The sequence below is a fragment of the Canis aureus genome, chromosome 6 (assembly GCF_053574225.1).
Source record: "Canis aureus isolate CA01 chromosome 6, VMU_Caureus_v.1.0, whole genome shotgun sequence".
Taxonomy (NCBI): Eukaryota; Metazoa; Chordata; class Mammalia; order Carnivora; family Canidae; genus Canis; species Canis aureus.
In genome coordinates, this window is record NC_135616.1 from 54,891,052 (window position 1) to 54,916,103 (window position 25,052).

Consider the following 25,052-nt stretch of genomic DNA (forward strand, 5'->3'; position numbering starts at 1 on the left):
TCAACATATAACACATTTATATAGTTTGTGTTCTCCCTACTAAAATGTAAGTCTCATGATAAAAGGGATCTTATCTATTTTGTTTGATGTTGTATCCAAAGCACTTATACTGGTACCTGGTGTATGGTTAGTGCTCAATAAATAGTAAATGAAGAAACCTGGATAGTTTAGATATCTATAGGATTTAGATATAGTATTTACACAGTTTGGATAACTGTAGGATTTATGACTAGTAACATGTGAAGAGAAGGCAGGGAGAAGTCTTGGGTGAATTCTAGCTTAGACAATTGAATGGATAGTGATATTCTTCTACATGATAGGAAACACCAGAAAAGTATCTGGGTTTCAGGAAGAAAGCTCTGGAAATGTTGAATTAAATATTTAGAATACATTTGAGTACAAAAGTTCAGAAGACCTTTCGCTGTATAGTTGAAATGGAGTGGAGAAATCTTGATTAAACATATAGATTTAGGAATCAGTAGTTCATACCCAGTAGTAAAATCAGGATGGCAAATGAGATTATTCCAAAAACACTCAGAGGAAGAGATCTAATATAGAGGCAAACAAAATACTAATTTTAAAGGTTGGGTAGAGAAAGGAATGTTTGATTGAGAAGTAGAAGGATAGAGAAGGAGAACAAAAAGTGAGGTATGAGAATCAAAGGAGGAAAAAATATCAAAAGGAATGATCATTATTGTCAAAGGATAAGAAGGAGTATTTCTCAAAGACTGTTCTAAGGAATAATCCTCCCATGAAATACTATTTGGAAAATTATTTTGTGGTCAACTAAGTGGGAGAAATGTTGAAATCTGCATATTTCTTTTGCAGAATCACACACACACACACACACACACATACACAAACACACACATACACACACTAGCCTGTTACTATCTTTGAGAAGTCTTTCTATAAAGAATTCCATAAGTTTTATTTCCAAAGTAAAGTTTCCAAAGCTTATTTGATCACGAATCACTCTCCTTTCTTCTTAGATCACTACTATTAATAGCACTAAGAAACATTCTTTGGTAACAGTGAAATAACATAATCGATTAGATAAGCATTGAAATATTCTTTTGCATTTGATAATCAAGGGGTTTTGTGGATCTTGCTGGAGTTGTTTCTGTAGAGTGGTAGGGCCTGAAGGAATGGAATTAAAGCAGTAGGCATAATTTGCTCTTTCTATAAATTTGACCTTAAAGAGGGGGGAAAAACATAAGGCAGTATCTTGGATGGATGATGGTATTTTAAGGTCAAATACATATGTTTTGAAAGGAAAGATATGACCAAGTTCATAGACAAAGAGAGATTGTGAAAGAGACAAATAGTAGCAAGAAGTTGAATAATCAACAGAATAAGTTCTATAAGGAGTTGAGAGAAACTGAGAAACAGGAGAAAGTTCTCCCTTTTTCCCAGAGATTGGAGGGAAGGAAAGGAGAGGATGCAATTATAGATGAGATGTAGGATAAGAGGGTTGAGAAAGCCCATGATAACTTCAGTTCCTCAGACAAGAACACATGCTCAATTATCTTTGGTACTGAAACAAAAGATGCTGTCCTCCAAATCCCTCTCCCTGAAAAAGATCATGTCTGATCTTGCTCCTGTTAAAATCCTTTCCAAATATTATCATTATTACTGGTATGGTCAGAGAGTCACTTCTACTTTGAACTCCTGTATAGGCATCATTGTCCTGTGCCTTTAATCATCTGGTTTCTCTCAGGTCTTGGCTTCTGGAACTGAGACTCATCTTACGTATTTCTGTCTCTCCATTACCGCTCATGAAGTGAGGTACTATAAACATTGTAGAATGGTTAGTGAGTCACAGGTAGCATCACAGTTTGCCCACAATTGAGAATTTAATGAATTGTGTTATTACAGCTTGAAGAATCTTAGTACCTGAGCATAGTTACACAATTGAGTTTCTTACACTTTTAGTGTTAAGTCTTATATTGGAAATTTTCCAGATATAATTTCTCTTCTTCCAGTTCTCATTATCCATGCCCAGTTCAATTGATTTCATCTCTGCTTTCTTCACCTGGTTGTCCCAAAGTGTGCACCTTTGTAGTTCTGTGTTTAAAGCATTTATTAGAGTGCAAGGCACATAATTAAATTTCAATAAATGATGGCTGTCATTATTACCATTATAATAGATTCAACTTCCAATCAAGGAGAGCTTCATTATCAGAGATACAAAGTTTAGTATTTCTTAATTACCTAATTACTATTCTAGTTCTTGACCTCCACATTTTCTTTCACAAATCTTTTTTCTTCTTAACTATTTAGTGTTTCGTACCTTAATTTTTTCACCACCAAATCCTTTAATTATACCTATGTACTTAGTACACTTATTTGCTTAATATACTTATTTTATTTTTATTTTTTTAAGGTTTACTTATTTATCTGAGAAAGAGAGAGAAAAGAGGATAGAGGGAAAGAGAGAATCCTGAAGCAGACTCCCTGCTGAGCACAGAGTCCAATGCAGGGCTAATTCCAGGACCGCAAGACCATGACCTGAGTCTAAATCGAGTTGGCCACTCAATTGACTGAGCCACCCAGGCACCCTTTACCATACATATTTGTACTTAGACATTTTTCCTTCCCAGTATTTTTTCTCTCATCTTTCTTGATAGTAAGCTGTCCAAAGTAATATCTTTTTTTAAAGATTTTATTTATTTATTCATTCATAAGAGACAAAGAGAGAGAGAGACAGAAACACAGGCAGAGGGAGAAGCAGGCTCCATGCAGGGAGCCTAACATGGGACTCGATCCTGGGACTCCAGGATCAGGCCCTGAGCTGAAGGCGGCGCTAAACCGATGAGCCACCTGGGCTGCCCAGTAATATCTTTTTTATTCATTTCTCTTCCAACCATCAGTTGTCAACTAGATCAGAGAGTCATGATTTTTTTTCATGTATTTAATAAATATTTCTTTGTTGGGCACTTATATGCATCAACTACTCTTCTAGGCACTGAATAAGCAAAGTGGTAAACAAAAATGTCACTGTCTTTTTGAAGCTTATATTATAGTGAAGGACTCAAGCAATGAATAAACAAAGATTAGATGATTAAGAAGCTTGCAAACATTGTTTTTTTAAGTGGGTCATCAGACACTAAAAATGTAACCATAAGAAGTGTGTGGCTTGGGCTGGATGCCTGAGCAGAAACTATCTCATGAGCACAGATTTTAGGCAAGCTGTATCTGAACTGCCAGACTATAGAGATGAGGGAAGTTTATCAGGTAATGTAGTCAACTAAGCCCTGTTTAGATGACAGTGGATAGCTTTAAGAGTTGCAGTGATTTTTGGTTAATTCTATCACTATAGTCTAAAAGCAGCCCTACCAAAGAGTTATTGCTGCTAACTATCCAGGTGATCTAAACCTATGCTTTCTCAAGGTAGCAGCAGTAAGGGAAGGCAGCTATGAGGCATACTTTATGATGTGAATTTTCTATTTATGTTATTAAATAGGCGCAGGGGCACCTGGGTAGTTCAGTTAGTTAAGCATCTGCCTTCTGCTCAGGTCATGATCCTGGGGTCTTGGGATCAAGCTCTACATCGGGTTGTCTGCTCAGCAGGGAGCCTACCTCTCCCTTTTCTTCTGCCACTCCTCCTGCTTGTACTCTCTCTTTCCTTCTCTCAAATAAATAAATAAATAAAATCTTAAAAAAAATAAGCAGGCAGTTGTTATGGTATGGATGAAAGCAGTTTTTTCTCTAACGGATGCCAGAAACAGCCTATTTTAGGAGAACAAATCTACTGGGAAAATAATTCGTTCAATTATGGAGATGTCAAGTTTTTGGTGTCTATGAAATCTTCAGTGTTGAAAGGTCCATTATTTCAATGTATTGACCACCTTTAAGAGGAGTATCAGCTGGAGACAAGATTTGATATCATCTGACCCAGTAGGAATGGATGAGATTCTCTAGGAATGGTGTGCTACAATTTAAAATATTTAGAGCCAGCTAGGGAAGGAAGTTGGAATGAAAAGAACTAACTAGGGAAAGGTGGGGAGGATTACTGGATTGATGGACTGATTCAGATAAAAAGCAGGTATAAGGAGGGTAACCAAGTGAGGGAAATGGAAGAGTAAAAGGCATTCAGAGAGCAGAGTGGTTGAATTCAATCTTTTGACTCTGGAACAATTCTGAGTGACACAGTTCTAGATGTGCCCGGGGGGTGACTGAAAGTGTGAAAAAGATTTTTGGGGAAGATGCAAAGGAGAAGAAGTGCAGAAGAGTGATAATGATGAAAGTATAGAAGAGATTAAATGATGAAGATGAGGGAGGGTACCAGAAATGTGAGTCTAGTGAAGACCATCCAGATCCAGATGCCCTCTGAGAGAGAATTGTGGCATGGTGGCCCCTGGTTTCCTCTAGAGTGAGTCATAGACTGGAACAGGTTGCAATTTTTTTTTTAAGATTTTATTTATTCATTCATGAGAGACACAGAGAGATAGAGAGAGACAGAGACACAGGCAGAGAGAGAAGCAGGCTCCATGCAGGAAGCCCGACGTGGGACTTGATTCTGAGTCTCCAGGATCACGCCCTGGGCTGGGGCAGCGCTAAACCGCTGAGCCACCCAGGCTGCCTAGGTTGCAATTTTTGAGGAAATATTAGTTCTTCAGGATGTTGCAACTTGATTTTCTGTGGGCCTCCACTGCATTGGTTCTTGTGTCAGACTTGTTGGTATGTGAATTTAAAGTAAGTCTGCTAGGTGGAGGTCCTTGTTATACACAAGGGGTCTGTACTCCAAGAGTTGTACCGGGTAAAATTTCAAGTGATCCATGCTGATTGTTAGCCCCAAATCCATTTAAGTGTAGTGTCCAACCTATGAGGTTTTCTGCAAGCTCAAAATGGGAGAGAGAAGCAGGGCTACATCTAACTCGTTTCTGAATGCCATAAGGAGTCAATGGAAAAAAGGAGTTGAAGAAGGAGAATGAGAGCTATTTGGGGCATCATGTGTTGAGCTGAAGGATTAAGCAGAGAGTGAGTGAGTACTAGAAACAAAATCAGACGTGGGTGAGGGGCCAAAGTCACTTCCAAGATCACTAAACCAAGGAGGTAAAATGAGAGAATTAGCAAGTCACATGTATTCTAGATATAAGAGAGAATGGGTCAGATATGGAGTGAGTGAAAAATGAATTCTAGTTATTAGGGTGAAAGAAAAAGGAATCTAGTTATATGGTATATAGTAGATGGTTGGTGTGCTTTAATAGTAAGCCTCCTTTTTTTGCAAAAGCAATACAATAAAAAAGAAACCAAAAAAATTCCTGCATTGGAGAATTAACTCTTGGCACCTTCTAACTAGCAAGGTGATCTTGAATAATCTTTTAAAGCCTATGGCACTCTATCTGTAAAAATTAAGCAGTTTGGTCAAGATGATCTCTGAAGTTTCTGGTAGCTCTGTGATTTTATAACACTTATTCTTCTCTCACTCACATTCCTGCTACCTTTCCCTAATCTCCTATCCCTCTTGGGTTCCAAATTACACTGAAGGAATCCACTGCTTTCATGCAAGTCCAGCCAGCCCTACATTTTTTGTTTCTTTCTAATATTTAGGATTAAAGTAGCTGCAGACATTTGGAGATAGTTCACATCCTGCTGGAATTCAGTGAATGACTTAACTTCTCTAAAATGGAATATGACTATATTATTTATATTTTGTTTTTGCTTTGTTACCAGGCAATCATTATGAAGTCCATTGATATATTGTGTGTCAGTTGAGTTTTGTGCCTCATCACATAGGCAGTGGGAAGAGTGTAATAGCTGCTTTGGGGAGTGGAAGAGGCTGAAAGGAAGACAAAGAGTGAAGATGGGGAAACAAGATGGTAGTGGTGGAGAGAACCAGTGAAGGAGAAGGTTAAGGTGGTGCTGAGAAGGAATAGAGAGATTTTTCTTCTCTTTAAGAGAAGCAGAGGAAAGAATCCAGCTGCTGACAATATAGGGATATCTGGCTCCAGGAATAACAGATTCTATGGTACTCAGCTTCTTCAAAATGGTGAGCTTTGTGAACATTGTCATTTATCTGTTGTGGGCAGTAAGTACCCAGCAGATGTAGTCGGTGAGCATTTTTTGGTGGAAGCAGGCCTATTCAAAGTGAGGTATTTCAATATAACTCTTGACAAGAGGGGGATGTACATGACTCTATATTTTTGTTTGAGAAACTAAAATGGGAGGATTTGGGTGAAGTATTGAAAGTTGTGTTCTTCATTTTTGTTTTGAAATATGAGGGCTGACTTGGACTATGCAAACTACTTTCTTATGTTTGTTTGTTTGTTTGTATTTTACCATAGATTGAATATGCGTTAGCAGGCTGCATTTCTTCATTGCCTAACTTGATATAAGAATAATGTCCCATAGGAAACAGGAGCAGAGCCATAAGCAAACTTAAAACATTACTTAAGGCCTGATGTCTCCTAATAGTCATCTTATGCTATGTATTTCTCTATGTGGCACAAACACATCCACCCCTGCCTCCATTCAGTACCTTGTAGTCAGAAGATTATGGATTTGCTCCTTTCTCTTCCCTTTACCCCATTCTCTTCCTTCTAATAGGCTGAATTTGGATTTGAGGGTAGTCAGGGGGAGTCTAGCTTCACCCTAATTTGCCACCTCTGAATCATGCCTTACTTGAAGAAAATTCAGATCCCAAATTTGTACACATAGCAACAAATAGCTTTCACTGCTATCTTTATATGCACCATGGAAGCAGATACAGTCTCAGAGGTCACTTCTGACTCTAAAATTCTTGTATTCTGTGACTCTTAGGGGATTTTTTTTTTTTTTTTAATTTAGGCTCCATGTGCAGTGTGGAGCCAAATGTGTGGCTTGAACTTATGACCCTGGAATTGAGACCTGAGCTGATATCGAGAGTTGGACACTTAATCGACTGAGTTACCCAGGTGCCCCTCTTTGGGGTTTTTTAATGGGACGTTACTGTGGAAGTTAAATGACTGAGAAGTGATCATAATCTGCAGAGAAGTCTGAGAAATAATGTCGTGTTGGCATAACAGTCTTTGAAAATGTGATAATACAGTAAAGAGAATACAGTTTTGGAATGTAGCTTGAGTTGGATCTTTGGCATCAGGTATCTCCTCTCTAATTTTATTATTTTCTATTTGGCACCATATCTAAGAAATCATTAATATTCAGTAATACTTTCTATCATTAAAAATAGGAAAAAAACCACTTTTTTCATATGGAAATACTTAACGAAATGGAAGGACTTAGGGACAATTATCTCAGAAATGATTCTCAGTCAAGTTTGACCACTTGACAGCTTATCAGAGATGGCTTCAGAAAGCTTAATTTAACTTGCATGTATACCCATCAGAGAGTGGGAAAAATTCCTTAATTCCAGGTAAATTCACTACAGGACTACAAGTACACGATGATCTAAATTTCATGCAGTATGACTACTTTTCAATTTAAGATTTGATACCAGTAACTTCATGATTGGTATACCGGGTTAAAAATTAAAAGATCTGGGGATCCCTGGGTGGTTCAGAGGTTTAGCACCGCCTTCAGCCCAGGGCATGATCCTGGAGACCCAGGATGGAGTCCCACATTGGGCTCCTGGCATGGGGCCTGCTTCTCCCTCTGCCTGTGTCTCTGCCTCTCTCTCTCTCTCTCTCTTTCATGAATAAATAAATAAAATCTTTAAAAAAAGAAATTAAAAGATCTGGAATTTGAGTCAGAGATAAAAATGACAGGTATCTAGAACTATCATGAAGAAAGTTTTTTAAAAAATTGCTTATTATCTTTAATTCAACTGCTTAGAAACCATTAGTGTTATCAAAATTAAAAAAAAATCCTTTCTGCTATTTTGCTCCCTCTTCCACTATTTTCTTCCCTTTCTTGTGCCGATATTTGAAATTGTTCAGTGACAACTAGCACAACAATCTGTTTGCATCTTTCTGGATACAAAGAAATCATGTCTTCATGTATGGAAGCCAGTTCTAGTACTGTGGGAGAGGAATTCAATTTGGATCTCAGACCCTGAGGAAGTCCCAGATTTGCCTCTTAAGGTCTTTGTGAACTTAAGTGAATCATTTAACTTTTCTGAGCTTTGTTTTACTATCTGTAAAATCAGTAACAGTAATACTCCACAAAGTTCTTATGAAGGTTGTATAAGGTGTTTGTGAAAAACCCCTTACCCTGTAGATTGCTACTGAGTTCTTTTTTTTTTTTTTTTTTTTTAAAGATTTTATTTATTTATTCATGATAGTCACACAGAGAGAGAGAGAGAGAGGCAGAGATATAGGCAGAGGGAGAAGCAGGCTCCACGCAGGGAGCCCGACGTGGGATTCGATCCCGGGTCTCCAGGATCGCGCCCTGGGCCAAAGGCAGGCGCCAAACCGCTGCACCACCCAGGGATCCCTGCTACTGAGTTCTTAATTGAGATTAGAAAGTGAAGTAGATGTGTGGCCAGTTATGCAGGCTCCTTTAGGGCAGAGCTCACACTTAATATTTTTCTGAAATGTCTTGAGTCACATTACAAGGCAAAGTTCTTTTATGTGTAAATGATCCCTCTGGGTGTAATCACTTATTAACATCTGGTGACATTCTCTGTTACTATTTTAGGAGAAAAAAGCTATCTGTCCTACTGGCAGTATTTTTCTTTTATTTTGATACTTTTTATCAGATACCTTTCCAAGTGCTAACATTTATGTTAATTCAATGATTCAACATTTATGTTCATTCATTTATGTTAAATCAATGTTGCATTGAGTTATTGTAGCAAAGTTAGATCTCCACAGGGGATAAATAAACGTATCTTCAAATGGAAATCTGAGTAGGTTTTAGAAAGAAAACTTAAAGATTTTCAGATGATTATGTTATTGTCAGAAGCAATAGGATTACTCAGCCATTAGAAACGACAAATACCCACCATTTGCTTCGTGCGGATGGAACTGGAGGGTATTATGTTGGGTGAAATAAGTCAATCGGAGAAGGACAAACATTATATGGTCTCATTCATTTGGGGAATATAAAAAATAGTGAAAGGGAATAAAGGGGAAAGGAGAAAAAATGAGTGGGAAATATCAGGGAGGGAGACGGAACACGAGAGACTCCTAACTCTGGGAAATGAACGAGGGATGGTGGAAGGGGAGGTAGGCGGGGGTGGGGGTGAGTGGGTGACGGGCACTGAGGGGGGCACTTGATGGGATGAGCACTGGGTGTTATTCTATATGTTGGCAAATTGAACACCAATAAAAAATAAATTTATAAAAAAAAAGAAGCAATAGGATTCCTAATGGCAGAAGAGGCTTTACATAAGGATCTATAGATGAGATAGGATTTAACTACTGAAAAACATAGCAAGGTAATATTTCCCAAGATTATAAATTATCTGTGTATGGTACTAGGAACAACTAAATTTATTGCTCCATGTCATCCCTTAGGATCATTGATGTCAGGAAGAAGATCAAAGTCAGAAACACAGATTTGTGCTCGTATTAGTCTGGCATAAGCTCTAGTAGCAGCTAATAGGTAGTAAGAAAGATTTGCCCAAATTGGAACAGGTCATGCTAATTTCCTTAAAGTCAAATATCTTGAGGATGATTTTGCTTAGCTCATTTTTTGGGTTTGTTCTATTCTGAGTTTATCTTCAAATAGTATTGCACTGGGGTTGGCTTTAGTAGTTACTAATAATTCTTTGATCTTGATCAAAGATTCTTTGATCTTTGATCTTAGCTTCTTTCACCATTTGAAGACTGAGTCTGAGAATGGGCAAAGTTCTGCTCATTGTTCATAAACAGCATTGACTATTTTCCATCATCATGTAAGATATTTAGGCTTTTTTTAAAGATTTTATTTATTTATTCATGAGAGACACAGACAGAGGCAGAGACACAAGCAGAGCAAGAAGCAGGCTCCATGCAGGGAGCCTGACGTGGAACTCGATCCCAGGTCTCCAGGGTCACACCCCGGCTGAAGGCGGTGCTAAACCGCTAAACTGCTGAGCCACCTGGGCTGCCCGACATTTGGCTTTAAGAGAAGAAGTACATTTGTTCTAGTTCTGGCAAAGTTTTCTTTACACCTATTAGTGTTCTCAGGCAAGAATCCATTGCCTGATGTGCAGCAAGTCAAGCACTGACACCAGTTTTGTGGCAGGGAAAAGTTGCAGAGCGTCAAGGAAAGAGAGGGGAGAAAAATGATCAAATCTGCTTCCTTGAAGGGCTGGGGTTGGGTATATTTAAGAATGAGATCAGGATGTCTCAGGGTAGTTAGGTTGAATGCAATATGCTAATTCAATATATAGAAAAAGAGAGATGTCCTCTCTTTGGAGCACCCACATTCAGGAATCATGTCTTTTCATGGCACCACATGTTCATTAAATGGTATTGTAAATATGATGAATGGAGAGGGAAGATCTGGGGTGTGTCATCACAGAGGTTACCTTTGTTCACACTTGGTCCCTTCTGTGCAATTTAAAGAATTATTCTGGGTTTGTTCCTGTCTCAGCTAGTCTTACCAGTAGTTGGTTAACTTTAGCAAAACAAGCTCATAAATCAGGTTAGCCAGAGTGTCCTTAGAGTAGAATGATCAAACATTTGTTAACTCAGTGTGTCAGTTTCATTAGCTCATGACAGAACCTCTTCTGTGACAAATATGAGACCATCTGGATTCCTGATGGCCTTTTTTCACATCTCAAAGATCCCCTTTCAGTGCAAGCAAGGGAAAGAGTATGATCCAGAGATGCATTCAATTTTTTTCTCAGAAAGTCCTCAGGAGAGATCTGCTCTAGTTGCCCACACTGATAACCCACATTTTAACATATCCTTTATTGGCTCTTCTCCTTTCTGTGTCTTATTTTCCTCACTTTCTCTGAGATCACTCCCCAAATAAACTGCCTGCACACAAGTACTTCTGTTTTTGTGTAACCATAGAACCCATTAAAAAATAAATCCTAAAAAAAATAAAAATAAAAAATAAAATAAATAAATCCTTAGGAGATTAAAATGCACACAAAAAATGTGTTCATCCTTCTTGAAAATAAAAAACATTCATATTTTATAAGAAGAGAAACTGTAAAAACTGTAAAAAGCCAAAACCAAGCAAATAAACCTGTTGTCAAATTACATGCACATGCACACACCCATACACATGCATCCATACTCGGATTGGTCTAAACAAGTGGACAACAAACAGCTTGAGTGGACAATAACTTCAGCAAAGAACTTACTGAAGCATAAAGCCAGAACATAGGGATTATTTAAAAAGATATAGATGATAAATTAAAAGTTGTAAACCACAGTCAAGAATAAAACTAAAGAAAAGAAATAAGATGCATTGGAATTTGGGTAGATTAATACAACCAGAATGAGCTAACACAGTGAGACTTTGGAATGTGTGATGACATGTTTGTAATATATGTGCTTTGTAAACTTTATTGAAATTCATATTTAAGGGATGCCTAGGTGGCTCAGTGGTTGAGCATCTGCCTCCGGCTCAGGGTGTGATCCTGGAATCTGGGATCGAGTCCCACATTGGGCTCCTTGTGGGGAGCCTGGTTTCTCCCTCTGCCTATGTCTCTGCCTCTCTATGTCTCATGAATAAATGAATAAAATCTTAAAAAAAAAGAAATTCATATTCAAGATATACTTGTCAACAAATTAAAGAATGGTTGCCTATCAAGTGGACAACCATGGAGGAATAATACTACACTAGAAACCCTCTAGGCTTTTTATCCTAGTTTCCCTGAATCTTCTGATATTTGGCAAGTCAATTAATTTCTCTGGGTTTATGTTTTCCTTCCCTAGCTTATTGGGTCAATATGAACTCAAATTTTACAGTGAATATGAAAAGACTTTGAAAAATATAAAATTGTGTCCAAATATAAGAGTTTATTGTTTTTTAAAAAGTGGTAGGATATGATAACTAATGTTTGCTACTCTTAAATTCATAATTCATTTGGGCCTCAAAGGAGGTAGACCTCAAAAGAGTAGAACTTTGACAGATGTAAAGTTCTCTGGGTGAAATTTCTCTTTCAAAGGATACACACATGCCTTATTTTATTCACTTACGATTTTTTTTTTTTTAGGATCTTATTTATTTGAGAGAGAGAGAGAGAGAGTATGAGCATGAGGGGGTGGAAGTGAGACAAGGAGAGGCAGAGGGAGAAGGAGAAGCAGATTCCCTGCTGAGCAGGGGGCCTGATGTGGGGCTCAACACCAGGACACTGAGATCATGACTTGAGCCGAAGGCAGACACAACTGACTGAGCCACCCAGGTGCCCATTACTTATAAATTTGCATAGTTAAATGTCTGATTTGAAGAACCTAATGTAGATTTCCTTTCCTTATAGTACAAACGCAAGCATTGTTCCCATCTCAAGATGGCTTAACAAACTAATAGCTCACACCCCTGGAAATCTGAAAATTTTCTGAGTTACTCTGAGTGCTCCAAAGAAGCTACTATTTTTTAGATACTCAACTACTCTAAGATATCTTTGATGGTGGGTTCCTATAGTATGTTCAGAACATGAAATGTGAAATGGACCATGCAGCAGAATTGGTAAAGAGTTTTTTCCCTCAAGGATCTTCTAGTCTAGCTGGGGAAGTAAGGAGCAAAGTTGCACCCAGGAAATTAACACAAACAAATACAAGTCAGTATTAATTCAGATACCTATTGAGAAACTTCTATAGGCATACTGTAGATATTTTGGAGAAAAATCCAACTTGTCTTTGAATACTACATTATAATAATTCAGTCCATTCTGGGAATAAGAATGTTAATACTATTGATCAGTGTCCTTTGAAATTATCTTACCAAGTCATCTAGTACAGCGGGAAGGTGAATGTCACAAGTAATTCCCCTTCTTCATTCTTCTTTTTCCTCCACACCCCATCAGGGAAAAACCCCTTCTATCTCTAGAACTTGCATGAAAAACCAGTGAAATAATCCAGTGATACTGCTAAGATTAGTGACCCAACCTCTGCTCAATGGGTGCATTTCTAAACCACATATGTCAAGGTTGTCACTACATATAGGTCAGTGTGTGGTTTCCTACACTGTGGCCACTCTGGGGAGAGAAAGCAGGACTGTTTTCTTATGGAAAAAAATGCTCACTGAAAAAGACAAGGCAGATATGGTGGGCTGAAAAAACACAGGAGCACCTGAAGGTCATCTTATTCATCTGGAAATTCTTCCATTGGCCACTGTCCTTCTTTGGCAGAGTGAACTGATTCTATTCTAGCTAGCAAGCTCCTGGCCAGAGGACAGTGTGGCTTAGTGGGGGTAGATGAGATGAAGGTCATCAATATATGTGGGCTAGATGCCTGTTTCCTATGTCTCTTACATTAAAAGAAGAATTGCTGCTAAGAGACCTTTGAAGACTGAAGGAGAAAGAAAGAAGGCATATCTTCATGGAATGACACAGGAGTTCTGGAGGAGAAAGTGGGAGATAAGGACACAGCGACTGCACATGGAGTATGCTATGGAGTTTCCGTGGATGGCGAGTCCTGGGAAATGTATCAGGGCATTATATTCCTTAGTCAGCTTCGGAGAAGGACTAATTTTAAAGAAATAACCTGGTAATTTTTCCACACTGATCTATGCTCAGAAGAGATCTTGGATTATGTTCTATTGAGTAATTTCTCCTACACTGAGGCAGAATGAGGTCATGGTTAAAAGGTCAGACACTAGAGCCAGATAGTGTGATTTAAAAATACATTTCCAACACTTTCTAATAGTGTAACCTTGGACAATTTGCTTAAACTCTGTTTCCTTTTCTATATAATGGAGATAATAAGAATATCCATGTCACAGAATGCTATAAGGATTAAGTAAATTTATAAATAAAGAAATACTTGGCATGTAGTTAGCATTCAGTAGTTATTTCTCACGGAAGTTATGTGCAAACCCACTCCAGCACGGGCTGCACAGCTGAGAGTTGGAGCACATGGGTTTTGCAGATAGGTTGGATGAGGAGTCAATATAGTTGTGTCCCTTGCTTGCTGTGTGATCTGGGGCAAGTTATTTAATTTTTCTAAGCATCATTTTCTCTATGTGTAACCTCATAGTTTGTTCTGAGAAATGAATGATTTACATCATACACACACACACACACTATATATATATATATATATATATATATATATATATATATATATTATATTGCATCTTACATATTGACCCTTTGCTCCTTAAAAGGAAAACCTGAAGGATGCCTGGGTGGCTCAGTGGTTGAGTGTCTACCTTTGGCTCAGGGCATGATCCCAGGATCCGAGATCGAGTCCCACATTGGGCTCCCTGTGAGGAGCCTGCTTCTCCCCCTGCCTATGTCTCTGCCTCTCTCTCTCTTTCTCTCTCTCTGTGTCTCTCATGAATAAATAAATAAATCTTTAAAAAAAAAAAGTAAAGAAAACCTGAAAAACCTTCATCTTCCCTAGGGAAGTATAAAATAATGACTCTGAACTGATCACTTATATACAAATATATCCTTCTCAACTCTCCCTCACATTTTCCCTTTCTATCTCCCATATCAGGAATAGTAAAATAGGGAAATCTGTTGCAAAACAGGAGATGAGGAGGAAGAGGACCAAAGCTGACTTCGCACATGTCCTCTCTTACCACATGTTGGTCAGCCAGGACTGGTTTTATAATTTGTGGGGCTCAGTGCAAAGTGAAAGTCCAAGGCCTCTAGTTCAGAATTTCGACAGTGACATGAGAGCATTAAACAAAGCAAATGGCTTTCTGTGACTGCACAATCCATGTACCTATAAAGCTGGCCCTGCAGCCAGCCTTGGGACAGTAGAAGAGGAGCCCCTTCTGTTGTTGATGAAATCAATATTGTCTGTTCTTTCTATCCCTGCACATGAGTGAGCCATGTAGGTTTGTTCCCAGGGTCCGTTGGGGGCCTGGAGACTGGAAACATGATGTGTCAAAGATAGCCCACTCCTACTTCTGAGGCGAGGTGGAGAGGTATTGGGTTAGAACTGGCTAACCCAATCAATTTGATTAGTTCTTAGGAAATCCTCATAATTGTAGGAGGATAGGTCATTTATTGCAAACAACCCGCCCCCAAACAGTACTAGCCATTGGAGGATATTTGTTTGTTTGTGTGTGTGTGTGTGTGTGTGTGTGTGTGTGTGTGTGTTCTGAAATGATGCACAGTGTTCACTTTCATGGTCTATGTATCAGTTAATTTCTTATGCTTAACCAACTTTTAAAAAAAGCTCTTGGGAGGATTTAACACTCATCAAAGAGGTGAAAGCTTGATTTTCATTTCATACTAGCTTGGGGGGTATTAAGAAGATGACCCATGTGCAGGGAATAAAGATGCTTCTGTCTTCAGAAGCCAACAGTACATATTAAAGACCTACTTGTTAATTTTATCTATTATATACACTGCAGGGAAATTTAGTGATGGACTTTAATTCTTTCAGACACTATCACATGGTTCAAAACACTTATCTTTTCTTGTTCTATGATCTGATTTGAGAGATTGGGTCCTGCGGCTGCAGCAGCAGAGACACTGGAGGGGATGTGGGAATTACTGAGGGGAAAGAATGGATTTTTGAGGAGAGCTGCTTGAATTAGAAGGAGAAAGGTGGTTAAGGTAAGGAGTAGAGGAGAGGAGAATGTAAGGGGGGTGATGGAGAGAGAAGAAGAGGACACCCAGGAAGAAGGAAGTCTAATTTAAAGATTCTGAAGTTAAACTGTGGGTTAGGAAGTCCCTGGGAAGGAGAAGAATCCCCGGAGTTTGAGATCCTGTACCAGGTCCTTTCCCTTCACGGGTGAATAGAAAGCCCCGAGGGGCCATGGAGAAAACACTGCTCATTGTAGATCCCCTTGCATTATCACTCCTTAACTCTGTGGGTTGGTCACTTCTCCCAGTGATTCAGAGTCTTCATAGGCAAAGCAAAGGGTTGTGGCAGAGGACCTTACAGATTTCAGTCTTGAACCAGACCACAAATTCCAGGCCAATGAATAAATGAAAGGGAGAGGAAAGGTCAGAGAGAGGAAGGAAAGCATTGCCAGAGACAAAAGGATGGAGAAGAGGAAGCTCAGGGGACTACAGAAAGATTGGGTGGGGGAGAATGAAGCATGGCCATTTTTGCCTGTTACACATTTCCTTATGTTTTTCAATAACAGTTTTAATGAGATGTTTACATAGCATAAAATTCTCCCTTTTAAACTCTGCAACTCAGTGCTTTTTGGTAAATTTACAGAGTTGTGCAACAACTACCACTATCTAATTCCAGAAACTTTTCATCATCCATGGAAGAAACTATCCATTAGTGGTTACTCTCCATCCTCCTCTTGCCCCCTCCCTCCCAAAACTGAACACCTGCTTTCTGTCCCTATGGGTTTGTTTATTCTAGACATTTCATATAAATGGAATCACACAATATATGATTTTTTGTGACTGGCCTTTTTCACTTAGCTTTATGTTCTCAAGTTTCATCCATGTTGTAGCATGCATTAACACTTCATTTCTTCATAATGCTAAGTTATATTCCATTGTATAGATACACCACATTTTGTTTATCCGTCAAGTAAGAAACATTTAGGTTGTTTCCATTTTATGGCTATGATGAATAATGGTGCAAAGAACATTCTCATACAAGTTTTTGTATAGACATGATTTCATTTCTCTTGGGTGTGTAGCTTAGGAGTGGAATTGCTGTGTCATGTGGCACTTTATATTTAATATTTTGAGGAACTGCCAAACAATTTTCCAGAATGACTGAACTGTTTTACAGTCTCACCAGTGATGAATTAAAGTCCAGTTTCTCCACATCCTTGTCAAGATTTGTTATTTTCTATCTGTTTACTTTTAGCCATCCTGTGGAAACGAGATGGTATCTCATTATTATTTTAATTTGCATTTCCATAATGACTAATGTTGAGGATCATGTAATATGCTTATTGGCCACTTGTATATTTCATTGGAGAAAAGTCTACTCATATGGTTTTGATTGAGTTGTTTTTATTATTGAGTTGTAGGGCTCCAGAATATATAAATTCTAGACATAAATTCCTTATCAAATAATTCCTAGAAAATATTTTAACGCATTTTAGTATCTTCACTTTCTTGATGAGGTCTTTGAAGCATAAATGTTTTACATTTTGAGGAAGCCCACTTAATCTTTTTTCCTGTTCATGCTTTTAGAATAGTATCTGAGAATCCATTGCCCATTCATTTTATTTTCTTCTTGAGTTTTATGGTTTAAACTATTCCTTTAAGGGCAGCCCCGGTGGCTCAGTGTTTTAGCGCCGCCTTCAGTCCAGGGCGTGATCCTGGAGACCCGGGGTCAAGTCCCACGTCGAGCTCCCTGCATGGAGCCTGCTTCTCTCTCTGCCTGTGTCTCTGCCTCTCTCTCTCTCTCTGTGTCTCTCATGAATAAATAAATAAAATCTTTTAAAAAAATAAAAAATAAAAAAATAAACTATTCCTTTTAGGTCTATGGTCCACTTTGAATTAATTTTTTGAGTACAAAAGATCCAGCGTAATTCTTTTGTATGTGGATATCCAGTTATCCCAAAATCATTTGTTGAGAAAACTATTCTTTCCCAACCCTTGTCAAAAATCAGTTGATCCTAAGTGTAAAAATTTATTCCTGTACTCTCACGTCTATCCTATTGATTCATATGTCTATCTGAATGCCAGTGCATAACCTTCGTTACTGTAGCTTTGTAGTAAATTTTGAAAATGTGAATTGTTAATCCTCCAACTTTGTTTTTTTTTATTGTTTTCTTTTTGATGATTATTTAGGGTGTTTTGGTTCAGTTTTATTTCTTATGATTTCTTGAGTCAAGTTGTAAATTTCTGCAAAAAAAAAAAGCTGTGTTTTTGATAGGCATTGTGCTGAATATGCAGATCAATTTGGAACTATTGCCATCTTAAAAATACTAAGTCTTCTGATCCATGAACATGGCTATCTTTCCATTTATTTATCTCATTTTTAATGTCTCTCAACAATGTTTTATAGTTTCGGGGTATAAGTCCTACACTTTTTATTTTTTTATTTTTTATTTTTTTAAAGATTTTATTTATTTATTCATAGAGACAGAGAGAGGCAGAGACACAGGCAGAGGGAGAAGCAGGCATCATACAGAGAGCCTGAGGTGGGACTCGATCCAGGGTCTCCAGGATCATGCCCTGGGCTGCAGGCGGCGCTAAACCGCTGCGCCACCGGGGCTGCCCAGTCCTACACTTTTTAAAACATACATTCCCAATGTTTTATTGTTTTTTTGCTGCTACTATAAATGAAGTTATTTCTTAATTTCTTTTCCAGATTGTTCATTGTTAGTGTATAGAAATGCAATTGATATTTGTATATTTATCTGGATCCTGTAGATTCTGTGAAATTGTTTATCAGTTCCAATAGTTTTCTTGGTGATTCATTGATAAGATTGTCATATGAAAATAGAGATATCTTTACTTCTTTCTTTCTAATCTAATTTCCTGTTATTTCTTTTTCTTTCCCAATTGCCTTGATAGAACTCCAGCGTACTGTAGGACAGAAGCGGTGAGAAGAGATATGTGTTTTGTTCCTGATCTAGAGGGTAAAGCATTAATTACAATATTATCTGTGGGTTTTTCATAGCCTTTACCAGACAGACCAAGGAAGATGGTATATAATTCCACTTTTTATTTGTTGCTAGATTTAATTTGCTAGTATTAAAATGTTGAGTATTTTTGGTTTTATATTACTGATGGATATTAGTCTGTTCTTTTCTTATAATGTCTTTGTCTCAATTTTGTTTCAAGGTAACATTGGCCATGTAGAATGAGTTGGAAAGTGTTTTGGAAGAGTTGGTGAATAATTGATATTATTCCTTAATCCTTTTATAGATTTCATGAGTGAAGCTATCTGGACTTGGGATTTTTTGGAGGGAAGTTTTTAAATGACTAATTTAATAACTTTATTTGTTATAATCATTCAGATTTTCAATTTCTTCTTGAGTCAGTTTCTATACTTTGTATCATTCTAAGAATTGTCTGCTTTGTTATCTATTGTGTGGGCATACAGTTGTTCCCAGCATTTCCTCATTATCCTTTTATTTCTATAAAGTTGTAGTGATGTTTTCTCTTTAATTTCTGGTTTTAGTAATTTGAGTGCTTTTAAAAAGATCTTATTTATTTCTTTGGGAGAGAGAGAGAGTACACAAGGGGGGGGGTTGCGGTCAGAGGGAGAAGCAGACTCCCTGCTGAACAGGGAGCCCAACACAGGGCTCGGCTCAATCCTGGGACTCCAGGATCATGATCTAGCAGAAGGCAGACACTTAACCAACTGAGCCACCCAGTTGTCTCTGTAATTTGAGTCTTATCTTATTTCTCTTGGTTAGTCTAACTAAATGTTTGCCAGTTTTGCTGATCTTTTTGAAGAGATGGTTTTTGGTTTCAGTGAGCTTTCCTAAATTGTTCTATTTTTTTTATTGCATTTCCCTTCTAATCTTTACTGCTTTCTTCTTTCTGTTCCTTTTGCATTTAATTTGCTCTTCCTTTCCTATTTTCTTAAGGTGGAAGGTTAGGTTTTTGATGCTTTTTTTCTTCTTTAATATAGGCATTCAGCTATAAATTTTTTTTCCAGGCACTGTTTCAGCTGCATTCTCTAAGTGCTGGTATGCTGTGTTTTATTTTTATTACAGCTCAAAGTATTCACTAATTACCTTTGTGATTTCTTTTTTGACCTATTAGTTATTTAGGAAAGCATTAATTTCTACATATTGTCATTTTCTCAAATTTCCTTTTCCTATCAATTTCTAATTCTACTATAATCTGAAAACATACATTGTATGATCTCAACCTGTTAAATTTAATGAGACTTGTTTTATGACCTATTTTATGGTGTACCCTGTGGACTGTACATGTGAACTTGAAAAAATATGTGTTCTCCTGTTGATAGTGGAGTGTGGGGGGCAGGGGTGGATATAGATGTCTGGTAAGCCTACTTGGTTTGTAGTTTTATTCATCTCCTAATTTCTTGTTGTTCTTCTGTCTTGTTGCTATATTCATTACAGAAAGGGAGGATTTAAGCATTCATCTACTATTGTAGAATTTTCTATTTCTCCCTTCAGTTCTATATTTTTATGCATTGTATTTTACAAATTGTATTTTGTCATTGATGCATCAGTGTTTGTAATCGTTATACCTCCTTTTCTTTAAAAAAAAAAAAAGGATTTATTTATTTATTTATGAGAGAGAGAGAGAGAAGAGAGAGAGAGGCAGAGACACAGGCAGAGGGAGGAGCAGGCTCCATGCAGGAAGCCTGACATAGACTCCCGGGTCCCCAGGATCATGCCCTGGGCTGAAGGCGGCGCTAAACCGCTGAGCCACTCAGGCTGCCCAATTGCTATACCTTCTTGATAGATTGACTTATCAGTATAAAAAGTCCTTTTTTATCTCTAACATTCTTTCATGGAGTATATTTTGTCTGATAGGAGTATAGCACCTCAGCTCTTTTGGTTAATGTTGGTATAGTGTATCTTTCTCTATTGTCAATCCATTAATGTATTTTAAACGTGACTCCTTTCCACCACATATAATTGGGTAATGTTTTTTGTTTCTTTGTTTTTAACCAAGTCTCCCAATATCTACTTTCAATTGAGGTGTTTAATCCATTTACATTTAATATAACTAATAAGGTAGGATTTACATCTTCCCTTTTGCTCTTTTTTGTATTATTTTCTAGTGTATCATTTTAATTCCCTTGTTCTTTCTTCAATTACATATTTTCAAGTTGTTTTCATAGAAGTTTCCCTGGAGCTTACAATTATTATCTTAACTTAAAACAGTTTTGTTAAAACTTGCTCCACTGGGCAGCCCTGGTGGCTCAGCGGTTTGGCGCCGCCTTCAGCCCAGGGTGTGATCCTGGAGACTTGGGATCGAGTCCCATGTCAGGCTCCCTGCATGGAGCCTGCTTCTCTCTCTCTCTCTCTCTCCCTCTCTCTCTCTCTCCCGGTCTCTGTCTCTAATAAATAAATAAAATCTTTAAAAAAAGAAAACTTGCTTCACTAATGCTTTATTCTTTCCACCATCCTTTGTGCTACTATTGTTATACAAATTACATCATTATATATCATAATCCATCAACATAGTTTTATAATTATTACTTTATGCAGTTATCTTTTAAAGCAGGTAGGAGAAAAAGAAAATTACAAACAAAAAGACATTTATACTGTCGTTTAATTTACCTATACATTTAGAGTTATTTATGCTCTTTAATTCTTTGTGTGGATCCAAGTTACTATCTAGTGTTCTTTAATTTAGCCAGAAAGACTCTTATTATATCTTGTAGTATAGGTCTGACAGCAATTAATTCTCTCAGTTTTTGCTGATCTGAAATTATCTTATGTTCTTTCTTTTGAGGGAAAATTTACTGGATATGGAATTGGTTTTTTTGTTCTTTTTAGTTTCAGAAGCAGAATTTAGTGATTCGTTAGTTGCATATAATACCCAGTGCTCATTACATCAAGTACCCTCCTTAATGTCTGTCACTCAATTATCCTTTCCATCCACCCACCTCCCTTCTAGTAATCCTCAGTTTGTTTCCTAGAGTTCAGCATCTCTTATGGTTTGCCTCCCTCTCAATTTTCATTTTTATTTTTCCTTCACTTCCCCTACGTTTATCTGTTTTGTTTCTTAAATTCCACATGAGTGAAATCATATGGTATTTGACTTTCTCTGACTGACTTATTACATTTAGCATAATACCTTCTAGTTCCATCCACGTCATTGCAATGGAAAGATTTCATTCTTTTTGATTATTCTTTTGATTATATATACAATATTCCATTATATATATATATACATACATATTATTTTATCCATTATCTACTATATTTATCCATTCACCTGTTGATGAACACCTGGGCTCTTTCCATATTTTGGCTATTATGGACATTGCTGCTATAAACATTGGGATGCAGGTGCCCCTTGGATCACTACATTTGAATCTTTGGGGTAAATCCCTAGTAGTGCAGTTGCTGAGTTGCAGGTTAGCCCTATTTTTAACTTTTTGAGGAATCTTGATACTGTTTTCCAGAGTGATTGCACCAGCTTGCATTCCCAACAGCAGTGTAAGAAAGTTCCCTTTTCTCCACATCATCACCAACATCTGTTGTTTCCTGAGTTGTTCACCTTAGCCATTCTGACAGTGTGAGGTGGTATTGCATTTGTATTTCTCTGATGCTTAGTGATGTTGAGCACTTTCTTATGTGTCTGTTGGCCATTTGTATGTTTTCTTTGGAGAAATGTCTGTTCATGTCTTCTGCCCATTTCTTGACTGGATTTTTTAGTTTTGGATGTTGAGTTTGATATGTTTGGATATTAGCCCTTTTTCTGATAAGAAATTTGCAAATATCCTCTCCCATTCCATAAGTTGCCTTTTAGTTTTGCTGTTTCTTTTGCTGTGCAAAAGCTTTTTACCTTGATTGAGTCCCAATAGTTCATTTTTGTTTTTGTTTCTCTTGCTTTTATTTTATTTTTTAAAAGACTATTTATTTATTCATGAGAGACATTAAGAGAGAGAGAGAGAGAGAGAGAGGCAGAGACACAGGCAGAGAGAGAAGCAGGCTCCACGCAGGGAGCCCAACATGAGACTCAATCCCAGGTCTCCAAGATCCCACCTGGGCTGAAGGTGGTGCTAAACCGTTGAGCCTCCAGAGCTGCTCTTCTCTTGCTTTTAGAGACATATCTAAGAAGTTGTTGCAACCTAGGTCAAGAGGTTGCTCCCTGTGTTCTCTAGAATTTTGATGGATTCCTGTCTCACATTTAGGTCTTTCATCCATTTAGAGTTTATTTTTGTGTATGGCTTATTTTTGTTTATGGTCCAGTTTCATTCTTCTGCATATGGCTGTCCAATTTTCCCAACACCATTTGTTGTTTTTTTGTTCCCTTGGATAGTCTTTCCTGCTTTGTCAAAGATTAGTTGACCATGGAGTTGAGGTTCCATTTCTGGGTTCTCTATTCTGTTCCATTGATTTATGTGTCTGTTTTTGTGCCAGTACCATACTTCCTTGATGATTATGGCTTCATAATACAGCTTGAAGTCTGGAATTGTGATTGTGATTCCACCTTGCTTTTCTTTTCCACAGTATTACTTTGGCTATTTAGGGTCTTTTCTGGTTCCATACAAATTTTAGGATCATTTGTTCCAGCTTTATGAAAAATGCTGAGGATATATTGATAAGGATTGCACTGAATGTGTAGACTGCTTTGAGTAGTACAGACATTTTAACAATATTTGTTCTTCCAATTCATGAGCATGGAATTTTTTTCTATTTCCATCTTCCTCATTTCTTTCATGAATGTTCTATAGTTTTTAGAGTACAGATCCTTTATCTCTTTGGCTAGGTTTATTCTTAGGTATCTTATGATTTTTGGTGCAATTATAAATGGTATCAATTCCTTAATTTCTCTTTCTTCTGCCTCACTGTTTGTGTATAGAAATGTAACTGACTTCCATGCATTGATTTTATATCCTGTGACTTTGCTGAATTCCTGGATCAGTTCTAGCAATTTTGGGAGTTTTTTGGGTTTTCTTCCTACAGTATTATATTGTCTGTGAAGAGTGAGAGTTTGACTTCTTTGCTAATTTAGACTTCTTTGCTAATTTTTGCCTTTTTATTTGTTTGATATCTGATTGCTGAGGCTAGAACTTCCAGTACTACGTTGAACAACACTGGTGAAAGTGGACATCCCTGTCCTGTTTCAGACCTTAGGGGAAAAGCTGTCAGTTTTTCCCCATTGATGATGATATTTGCTGTGGGTTTTTCATATTTAGCTTTTATGATATTGAGATATATTCCTTCTATCCCTACACTGTAGAGAGTTTTTATCAAGAAAGGATGCTACATTTTGTCAAATGCTTTTTTTGGATATGGAATTCTTGGTTGATAGTCTTTTCCCCTGGCACTTTGAATATGTTGTCCTACCACTTTTTGACTTCCATATTTCTGATTAAAAGTTAGCTATTAATCTCATTGCATCACCCTTGTATGTAAGGAGTCATTTCTTTTTTCCTTAGGACTTTTGAGATTCCCCTCTTTGTCCTTTTATAGTAGGACTATGATATGTATAGGTATGCTTCTTTTTCAGTTTTTCTAGGCTGGATTTTATTAGTCTTTTTTTTTTTTGATGTGTTGATTAATGTTTTTCATTGAATTCAAGAAATTTTCAGTCATTATTTCTTCAAGTATACTTTATATAACATTTTCTCTCTTTGTGGGACTCCCATACTATATGGTGTCCCACACAACTCTCAAACTATGTCCATTTTTTAATACTTTTTTCTGTCCATTCTTCAGGTTAAATATCTGATTTTTTTTAAAAAAAGGTTGTATTTATTTATTCATGAGAGACACACAAAGATAGGTGGAGACACAGACAGAGGGACAAGCAGGCTCCCCTCAGGGAACTCGATGTGGGACTCGGTCCCCAGACCCTGGATCATGCCCTGAGCCAAAGGCAGATAGATGCCCAACGGCTAAGCTACTCAGGCATCCCTGAATATCTGATCTTGAACTCGATTTTCCTATCTCAAGTTTGTGGATTCTCTGTGCTGTCAGTTTAAATTTGTTAAGCCCCTCTACTAAATATTTTGTAATTGTAGTTTTTAATCCTTTAGATTTCTATGTGAATCTCTTCCCTATCCCATAATTTCTCTATCTTTAACAGTATTTTTTGTTTGTTTGGCAATCATTCATACTCTTCTTTAAGGCTTTTTGTAGGATTTACATTGTTTTTAATGTATTTGTAATAGCTTATTTAAAATCGTTGCTTACTAAGTCTGACATTTGGGCTTTCTTAAGGAGATTTTCTAATGACTACTGTTATTGGTATATTTAGGACATCTTTTCTGGGATTTTGCATATATTTTCATTTTGGGGGGGTGGAATGTTGGACATTTACAGCAATATAATGTGGCAATTTTAGAAATCAGACTTCCCTCTCCCATACTTTTGTTGTTATTGTCATTATTCTTATTTGTTTTCATTGCTGCTGTTTGCTTATTTAACTTCTTGAAATTAGTTCTATAAAGTCTGTATTCCTTCTTGTGTAAAGTTACTGTTTACTTAGCTTAATGATCAACCAATAT

At 37.3% G+C, this 25,052-nt stretch overlaps 1 long non-coding RNA gene across 1 annotated transcript in view; it reads left to right on the top strand.

Moving 5' to 3' along the window:
* The first annotated feature begins 5,754 nt into the window (after window positions 1-5,754).
* The window catches only part of LOC144315208 (uncharacterized), a 33,265-nt gene continuing 13,967 nt past the window's right edge, over window positions 5,755-25,052 (top strand). The window contains exons 1-2 of the long non-coding RNA XR_013380965.1: window positions 5,755-5,995; window positions 18,452-18,516. This is a non-coding gene — a long non-coding RNA (uncharacterized LOC144315208). The remainder of the gene's footprint in view (window positions 5,996-18,451; window positions 18,517-25,052) is intronic.